This window comes from Benincasa hispida, chromosome 9, assembly GCF_027475165.1.
Source record: "Benincasa hispida cultivar pf3 chromosome 9, pf3_genome.v1.1, whole genome shotgun sequence".
NCBI lineage: Eukaryota > Viridiplantae > Streptophyta > Magnoliopsida > Cucurbitales > Cucurbitaceae > Benincasa > Benincasa hispida.
The window spans coordinates 63918402-63926885 of record NC_143486.1 but is presented as its reverse complement, the minus strand read 5'-3'; the positions used below and the strand labels follow the sequence as shown (position 1 = coordinate 63926885).

General features: G+C 39.3%; 1 long non-coding RNA gene across 1 annotated transcript; it reads right to left on the bottom strand.

The window, feature by feature from the left end:
* Window positions 1-1806: 1806 nt before the first annotated feature.
* LOC150033996 (uncharacterized) lies at window positions 1807-6477 on the bottom strand. The gene is made up of 2 exons (XR_016531937.1): window positions 6212-6477; window positions 1807-5750 (listed from the first exon to the last, which is right to left on the bottom strand). It is a non-coding gene; the product is annotated as an uncharacterized LOC150033996 (long non-coding RNA).
* Between the last annotated feature and the right edge of the window lie 2007 nt (window positions 6478-8484).

The window sequence follows — 8484 nt, the reverse complement described above, 5'->3', positions numbered from 1 at the left end:
AATTTCGGAAATGGCTCGAAATATCTCATGAGTTTCTTTCTCCAGACAAAGGACCTTCTCGAAAGGAGTACGCATGATCTTCTTGTGCATAGTCTCCCACATAGTTAAATCCATGTGTCATCAAACGTCGAAAACCACATTGGCAACATAGAACTCGAAAACCTCGGGAACGGCCAAGGGTGCTGCTCTATTTACTCGCCTCGTGAGTTCACAATCATCTGGACTTGCCAAGACCCTCGACGCTTCTCTGGGTTGGAGAACCCTTCCTACTGCAAGCACCAAAGGGAAATTAGTATCCTTGGTTATGGGATCTGAAGTCTCAATGTTCCCAATGACCATCGCCTTCTTGACATGAGGGATGTCACCGGGGATAGCACGCACTTGATAGGACCTTGGCATGGGATCCATTGGCAGTGCTTCGGAAGTATCAACTGTTGTGGTTGATACCCTAAAGTCTCGTGTCTTGTAGTTTGTAAACAGTTTGTACGAACACTTGTGCTGTATAATATATAATATTTACTTCACATCTTGGTGTTTTGCTTAATTGCTTATTTTATTTGCTTTACCACAAACCAATAAACATAAAATTTCTAGTTATCTGTATGTAACTCAAGTATGTATATGGTGACATACAAGTGGATCATGTCTTGAGTGATAACCAAAATGGTCTGTAGTATATGGATATAGGAGGGAAACCTTATCCTGGTAACGCTACGGATGCAGCCCACTTTATGGAATGGTAATAATTATTGTAACTTATCACAGATGGTCTGATCATGATCATTTGTGTTGGGGACATGCAAGCGGGGGCGTCCTATACAAAGAGTTTGTATAAGATTTGACCACGAAGTGTTAACATCTCGTTATATAACACCGTTCATGACAGAGGCTTCACTTCACTAGGATGACCATAGGTAACATGACCTCAATTCTGAGTGAGTTGGGAACTCCTGCCATTGAGGGCAGTCCTTTGATTTGTATGGGTGCGAGTGGCCAGGTCGGCGATTCAAACCTACCGTTTTGGGGATTCGTCTGATTTGGGAGCTGGGAACTCAGTTATATAAGATGGAATTCACTCCTTCCCCGAGGCAGGGGTAAGTAGATAGATAGCTCCCTTAAGGGCGGATTCTGGGGCTTGAACGATGTGGCATCACACATTTTCTCTTAGCCCGAGAGGTGTTCACACATAGTTGGACTATGTTGTATTTTTCATTAGAGAAATCAGTGATACTTAAAGAGCGAGATGTAACTACAGGGGGAAAACGTTAAATTGGCCTAGCTGTACTTACGAGCATCTGTGAAGGGTCATCGTACTCATGATTGGTTATATTCAATAGACACAGAAATATATATGTGGTAAGAAGAGTTCAACTGTTGGTCTTTAGTGGAATGCCTGACAGTAAACAAATGGTGGATCTCGTGGCTAAAGAGTTTAGTCAGCTATTCACGGACCGTTGGAGCTTCGAGCCACAGGTCCATTAGGTCCCCTGGGTAGCTTGGATAAAGTTGAGAACCAGTGTTTGGGTTAATTAGAAATGTTCAAATTGACAAGAGGAAGTTTGATTATATATGATATAATTGGACTGGTTAATTATATATGATATAATTGGCTAAATGTATGAGATACATTATTTTGGAGGAAATTAGATACAAATATGATTTATAATCAAGTAGAGTAGAAAATACTATAGTAGATATGTGATATCAATGTATAGGATAAAAATATAATATGATTATATTTATTAATTAATTAGTTGGTTAATTATATGATAATTAATCCAAAATTCATGTTCGGACATGGGTTAGTGGGGCAACGTCAATTATTGTAATCGATGAGTTAAAATGAAAATAGTTTACATTTTGTTCAATCGTCCCAAAGAAAAGATAGAGATAGCGCGATGGTGTTTCCTAAACGATCACTTAAGAAAATCGAGAGCCTATACGATAGTCGCTCTTCATCTAGACGATCGTCTACCTCGCGCCTAAACGATCACACGTTATTTCCTACACGATTGGTAGCCTCTCTAAACGATCATATAGTGTGCCGATTTTGCTAAACGATCGTATACATTTTCCTAAACGATCGTTCAATAAAACCTACACGATCGTATAGCTTCTCCTAAACGATAAGCATTTCGCTATGCGATAGCGCCTTTTTCCCTCCCACTTGTTTATCGCCTACACGATCTGGTATTCCTTCTTTCTCTACTAAATTCACCAAATACCACACTTTGGGTTTTTACTCCGAGAATACCCGGGGCTCTTTACTGGTGGTGTAGTCCCCACGACGTTCATGTTCTTGCGATTGTTCGTGCTGCTGTAGTTGATGCTTTCGTTGGGCATTGGTAGATCACGCGGACATTTTCCACTGCTTTGAGTGCTAAAGCGTGAAGATTGTCTTCAACTGGTATTGCACTCTTTCCTTGGTATTTTTTTGTTCATAGCATGCCGATAATTAGTGTTTGTTTGCATAAATGTATGTTTTGAATGAATGTGTATTTCAGTCACTGTGAGATCGAAGTGATCCGAACGTGCTCATGGAATTCTTAGATATGAGATCCTTCACTAACTCCCTCAACGACTTAGTCAGCGACAAATGGGCCCACCAAAGATTCTTCGCTTCGCGATGCCTCAAGTCCTTGAAGAGAGAGGTTCAAGGCTGACTACAGATGAGATGAGAAAAAAAGAAAAGAAAAGAGACGACGTACCAGTAGGTTGAGAGCATTAGAAGCCACCGGATCATTCTGAACCCTCTCAAGAAAATCGGTATCCGATGCCCTGTGCTTTTTGGAGGGTCGCTTCCAATGACGGTCGTCAGTACTATTATGACTATCCTCCTTAATTAGTTTGGAAGCATTTTTTTATGCAATCACTGTCGCCTCCTCAGTCAGGCGAAGCTACTTATCTCCATGGTTGATCCCTCTACCTTTGGGTAGTCTGGGTGGTGCTAGGGAAGGAATAACACTGGTAACTATTAGATGATGATTCTCTTCGAAGTAGTTCTCGTGCTTTGTTAACCATCAATACTTAAACCGTGGAGTAACATGGGTGTGTGGATCCAATGTATGAGCCGACAAGAATACTTGAGACAAAGGTTTGCGTCTCGTGCATATTCTCCAGTAATATAAAACATTTTTCGCGTAGGGGCGGGTGATATTCCCCTATATCATTCAGAATATCCTGATGGAAGCCAAACTGTCAACCAAAGTGAAAGGGACTATATGACTCTATAATTCGGACATTCCCACACTGGGAGGATAAATAGCCTGATCGCACACTGGAGAAATAACTGGACTTAAAAAAAAATAGGTCTCTACCATCAGTCAAGTGCTCATGCCTGTTCCTGTTCTGAACGCTCGTATGCCACTGAATACTGGCGCCGCTATAGATCAACTCTCGTGCCTCGTACCGTCAAAGTAAATTAAGCCACCTTCACCAGAAAAGTTGGCCATCTTGGAACCTCGAACAGCTGCAGGGACGGGGTAATGCGTGTTGAAGTAATGGGCTAGCCAACCATGGGCATAATGCATGGGAAGTGAAAGTCCATACACCCAATTGGGTTCGAAGCCTCTGTTATCAAACCTAGACCATGGTAGATATTGGCCAAAACCGGAACAGCGAGACTGTAAACAATCTCGTTAGCCATCGAACGAGCCATTCTAAAGACCCCGGGGCTAAGGTAACCTTCCTTCTGAGGAAATACAAAAAGACATAACCAGTAGGATAGAAAGGTGGCCACATAGGTTTTTTCCTTCAACTCATCTCCTACCTTTAGCTCCCCGAATAACATGTTTTCCCTACTCGTCCAATCTCGAAACACGATCTGCGTAACATCAGGATTTTGCATGGACCGAGAACGAAATGCTTTCTTTTGTTTCCGTGTAATAGGCTTGTTGTATTTGCGAGCCTTCACGAACCAAAAAAAGATCCAGGAGCTGATAGACACTGAGGTGTCATGCTTCAAGGGAGTCATGCGATTTTCTCTCTGCGAGCACACTATCGAAAAATACGCCTGGAAAATGTATTCGCATGTTTTCGAAAAGTACTTCTCTTTGTCATGATAACCGGTTAGCTCTTTGAAGGAAATAACCACTTCCTCGTAAAATCTTTCCCTTTGATTGGAAGGCCCCCGAGCAACCAGAGATCCCATAAAGAAATTGATGCTTCGCCCACCACGGCATGAAGAGTGTTGGTTGAAGGGCACCAGACTTCACAGAAAGCTCAAACTATGTCACCATTGCGATCATATGTGTACAAGGAGGTCGTCACTGCGCAAAACAAACTAATGTCATGAAGGAATCACTCGTTTTGACCAACTACAACTTCGAGCCACTCTCAATAACAGTCAATAAAGCTGAATTCTCCAAAGAATTTTGTCATGGCGTTCCAACAGACCTGGCCCTCAATTATGCGGCATCCAAGAGTTAGCACTCGATCTGGATTAGGGGTCTTCTCATGAATAGAAGATCATAGGATCCATGCACGCTTTCCCTGGGTCAAGGGCACTTCCATCGATAATTTGGAAAGGATCATGTTGTCATCTAAACTTGGCCAGCAATCAGCGAAAGGACCGGCTAATGACTTTGCCACAGGAAGACTAAATCTTTCCTTTATAGGCTGACTCCAGTCTTTAAGAATCACGAGGTATCTCTCATCAGATGAAACGTGCTCAGTGAAGTGAACCATCATTCTGCAAAAAAACATCATAGGGGTATGAGCCTTAGCCATACGGTTCAGAGATTATTTAAAAAAAAAAAAAAAAGAAAAAAGAAAAAACTCTGTGAGAATTTGCTAAAAAAAGGGGGGGGGGGGGTGGGAGGGAATGAGGGTACCGTAGTAGACCCTTCCAGGATCGTCCCTAGGGTGATCGAATGAGAGAGTTGTAAGCCTTTGCGGGGCCCTTCCTATGATGATCAAAATGCACGAATGGCGCTACAAGGTAGACCTTTCCGGGATCATCCCTAGGGTGATCAAATGAGGGAGTTGTAAGCCTTTGCAGGGCCCCCTTATGACGATCAGGATGCACGAACGAGAAGACAAGGTAGACCTTCTCGGGGTCATCTCCAGAGTGATCAAATGAGGAAGTTGTAAGCCTTTGCGGGACCCCCAATGACGATCAAGATGCACGAACGACGCTAAGGTAGACCTTTCTGGAATCGCCCCTAGGGTGATCGAATGAGAGAGTTGTAAACCTTTGTGGGGCCCCTCCCATGACGATCAGGATGCACGAGTGGCACTACAAAGTAGACCTTTTCGGGATCGTCCCTAGGGTGATCAAATGGAGGAGTTGTAAACCTTTGCAGGCCCCTCCCCCATGACAATCAAGATACACGAACGGCGTTGCAAGGTAAACCTTTCCAAGATCGTCCCTAGGGTGATTGAATGGGGGAGTCGTAAGCCTTTGTGGGGCCCCTCCATGACGATCAGGATGTACAAACGATGCTACAAGGTAGACCCTTCTGGGATCGTTCCTAGGGTGATCGAATGGGGGGTTGTAAGCCTTTGTAGGGCCCTCCCCCCTCCCCCCCCCCCATATGATCAAGAAGCATGAACATGAGCACGAACAGGGATACAATAGATAGACCATGCCGGGGTCATCCCTATGTGTATCACAAAAAAAAAAAGAAAAAATTTGTTACGAAACAAAGCTTATGAAAAAAAAAGAAACCCACCCTTTAAGATTACTGACGGGTCGGTGAGATTAAAAAAAATGGTTATTTTTTGTGCTCCTTTGAGTTTCACTTTAACTCCTACAAAAAAAAAAATAGTAAGGGGAGCAAGTTAGTAAATATACAAAAAAATATTAAGGGGCAAGTTAATAAAAGAGAGAGAGAGATGATGGTTGCAATTAAAGTAAATAAAATAAATAATAAAAAAAGAAAAAAAATGAAAGGAAAAATAAAGCATTTTTGTTTATGTTATTTGCTTAAAAAGGAGGGCAAAACAAGGGGGAAAAAAAGGAACTGGAGAGTTTTGCGGAAAAAAAAAAAAAGAGAAAAAATATATACATATATTGTTTATAATAAAAGAAAAAAAGTTTAAAAAAAAAAGAAAAAAAAAAAAAGGAAAAGTGTTGCAAAAAAAAAAAAAGAAAAGAAAAGAAAAAGAAAGCAAAAATACTTTACTAAAAAAAGAAAAGAGAGAAGAAACCGAAAAAAATAATAATAATAATAATAAAAAGGGGGTTGAGAAAGCCCTAACGCCGCCTCACCCAAACGAAGCTAGGGTCGTCGTACATCGGCGAGCCCATGTAAGCTGTGGCAGACGACAACGCGAGTGGCATGCGAACGGACTTCGCGAACGACGGTTGGGCAATTCGGGGGTTGCGGCTCGCGGCTCGGCTCGGGCTATCGCGCGTGGCTCGTCTCAGCAGAGCAGGTCGGTTGGCTCCTGGACGGTGGCTCGGCGGCTCGGAGCTTAAAAAAAAAAAAGAAAAGAAAGAAGAAAGGGGAAAAAAAAAATTTCTCCTCTACCTTTAATTGACTAGGATGAATTTGGAGAAGACTTTGAGCCCTATAGGGACGGAATCTAGAATACAAGGAAATCTTAGATTTGGTTAAATCTAGATTTTATTTCAGGCCCCGAATCTTATCTTTAATTATTTTTCCTCCCTTCCTTTTTCTAAAACTATCGGCCATGTACCAAACATTTTTCATTACTTAAGTTTCATCTTCAAATCAAATTAAAGTGGGGATGAAACTCGAATTTTCATTTTTTTAAATTTAAAATTATTTTTAAGTTTTCATCCCCAAATCAAATTAATTAAATTAGGGATGAAACTTGAATTTAATTTTAAATTCAAAATTTTTAAGTTTCGTCTCTAAATCAAATCAATTTGGGATGAAACTTGGAATTTTTTTAAAAAAAAAAAATTAAGAATTTCGACATCATATCAAGTCTGAGAAAAAGGTTGAATTTTTTCTTAAATTAAAATTTTGGTCGTTCTCTATTACAAATTTTGGTTAAACTTGTCATTAAGTTCACGGTTTAATTAAATCGGGAGCATCAAAGTCAAGACCGAATTACTTGCATCTCGATGCAATTACGGATCGCTATGTCATTTATTAAATTAACGGCGAAATGCCAAAATCAACAAATTTGGGGACCAGTTAAGAATCGAGTGGGTCCCAAATTGGAATTGAAAACGAATTCTGATAACACGTGTTCCGTTGAGTAAAATTAATTTCACTCAATTTGACGTTATAATTTGGGCTTGGTCTAGTTACGTCCAAATATAGGCTTAATTTGGGTCTAAAATGTCAAAATGGGCCCAAATCTAATTAATTGGCCCAAAGGTCCAACCAAGTCCAATTGATAGGGTCCAAAGGTCAGGCCCAAGCCCATGAGACCCACCCTCTATAAATAGAAAAGCTCTTTTTCATTCCAAGAAGTCAGCAATTCTACTTTTAACTCAGAAGACCCTTGAAAACATAGATTCTTACAAGACTACACAGATTCTTACAAGACTTCTACTGAGAGAATTAGAGGATTAAGTAACCACATCGCATCAAATCAATACCAATACCAACTCAAGTTCAACTCCACGAAATACGTCTCCAGAAATCTCGTGTGAACAATCCCTTAACAATAAAATATCAAAACTTACTTTAAAAAAATTAAAAAAATCCAACATGGCAACAACTATGAATTCCAACAATCATAGCTTGACTCAAGGTATGCTTGGAGCGTTTTGATGTAATATGTTTACAAAAGATGAATATGAAGAAATAGAATTCAAATTTTGATGTAAAATGTTTAAAAGTTTAAAATGATTCATTTAGTCACTTATCCATTCAAGTTTTAAATTTGGCTTCTACGATTGATGGTAAATTTATATAACTTTACTCAGTACGGTAAGAAGGGTATGAAAATTTAAACTTTCAACTTCGAGAGAACAAATATATGACAATTATTGATGTACTCATTTTGACGTAAAGTTTGAGGAAGAAAATATTATCAAGAGAAACATTTACCATTTCCCTTCAAAATTGAGAAAGAAGTGGAAATTTCAAGTTTCCTTTTTATCTTAAATAATATATTTTTTCTCAACATACCGTAAATTTTGTAAGTGATATTACATATAAGCTTTGTCAAAAACTAAGTTTAATATTATCAACGATAAAATATTAAAATTAAAATTTTTGTAAACAATGGGCTCCGCAACTAAACATATCAATTCATGACTTACTAACTTCTTACATTGTGGGCTCCATGATTAAACAATTTTTTTTATGGTTGACAAGAGAAATAGCAAATTTTAAAGTTTCATTTGAAGAAATGGCAAAAAAATTTCAAAATTACAAAAATAGCAAAACAAATTTATATAACATAAAATACTTATTAATAAATGACAAAACTACCCTAAAATAATAAAAATATATAAAATACTAAGTACAAACAAGAATGCAAAGATACACTACTTAAAAACACAATACGAGTACCACAAATACATTCTACCTAAACATTTTGGAACCACAAATACAC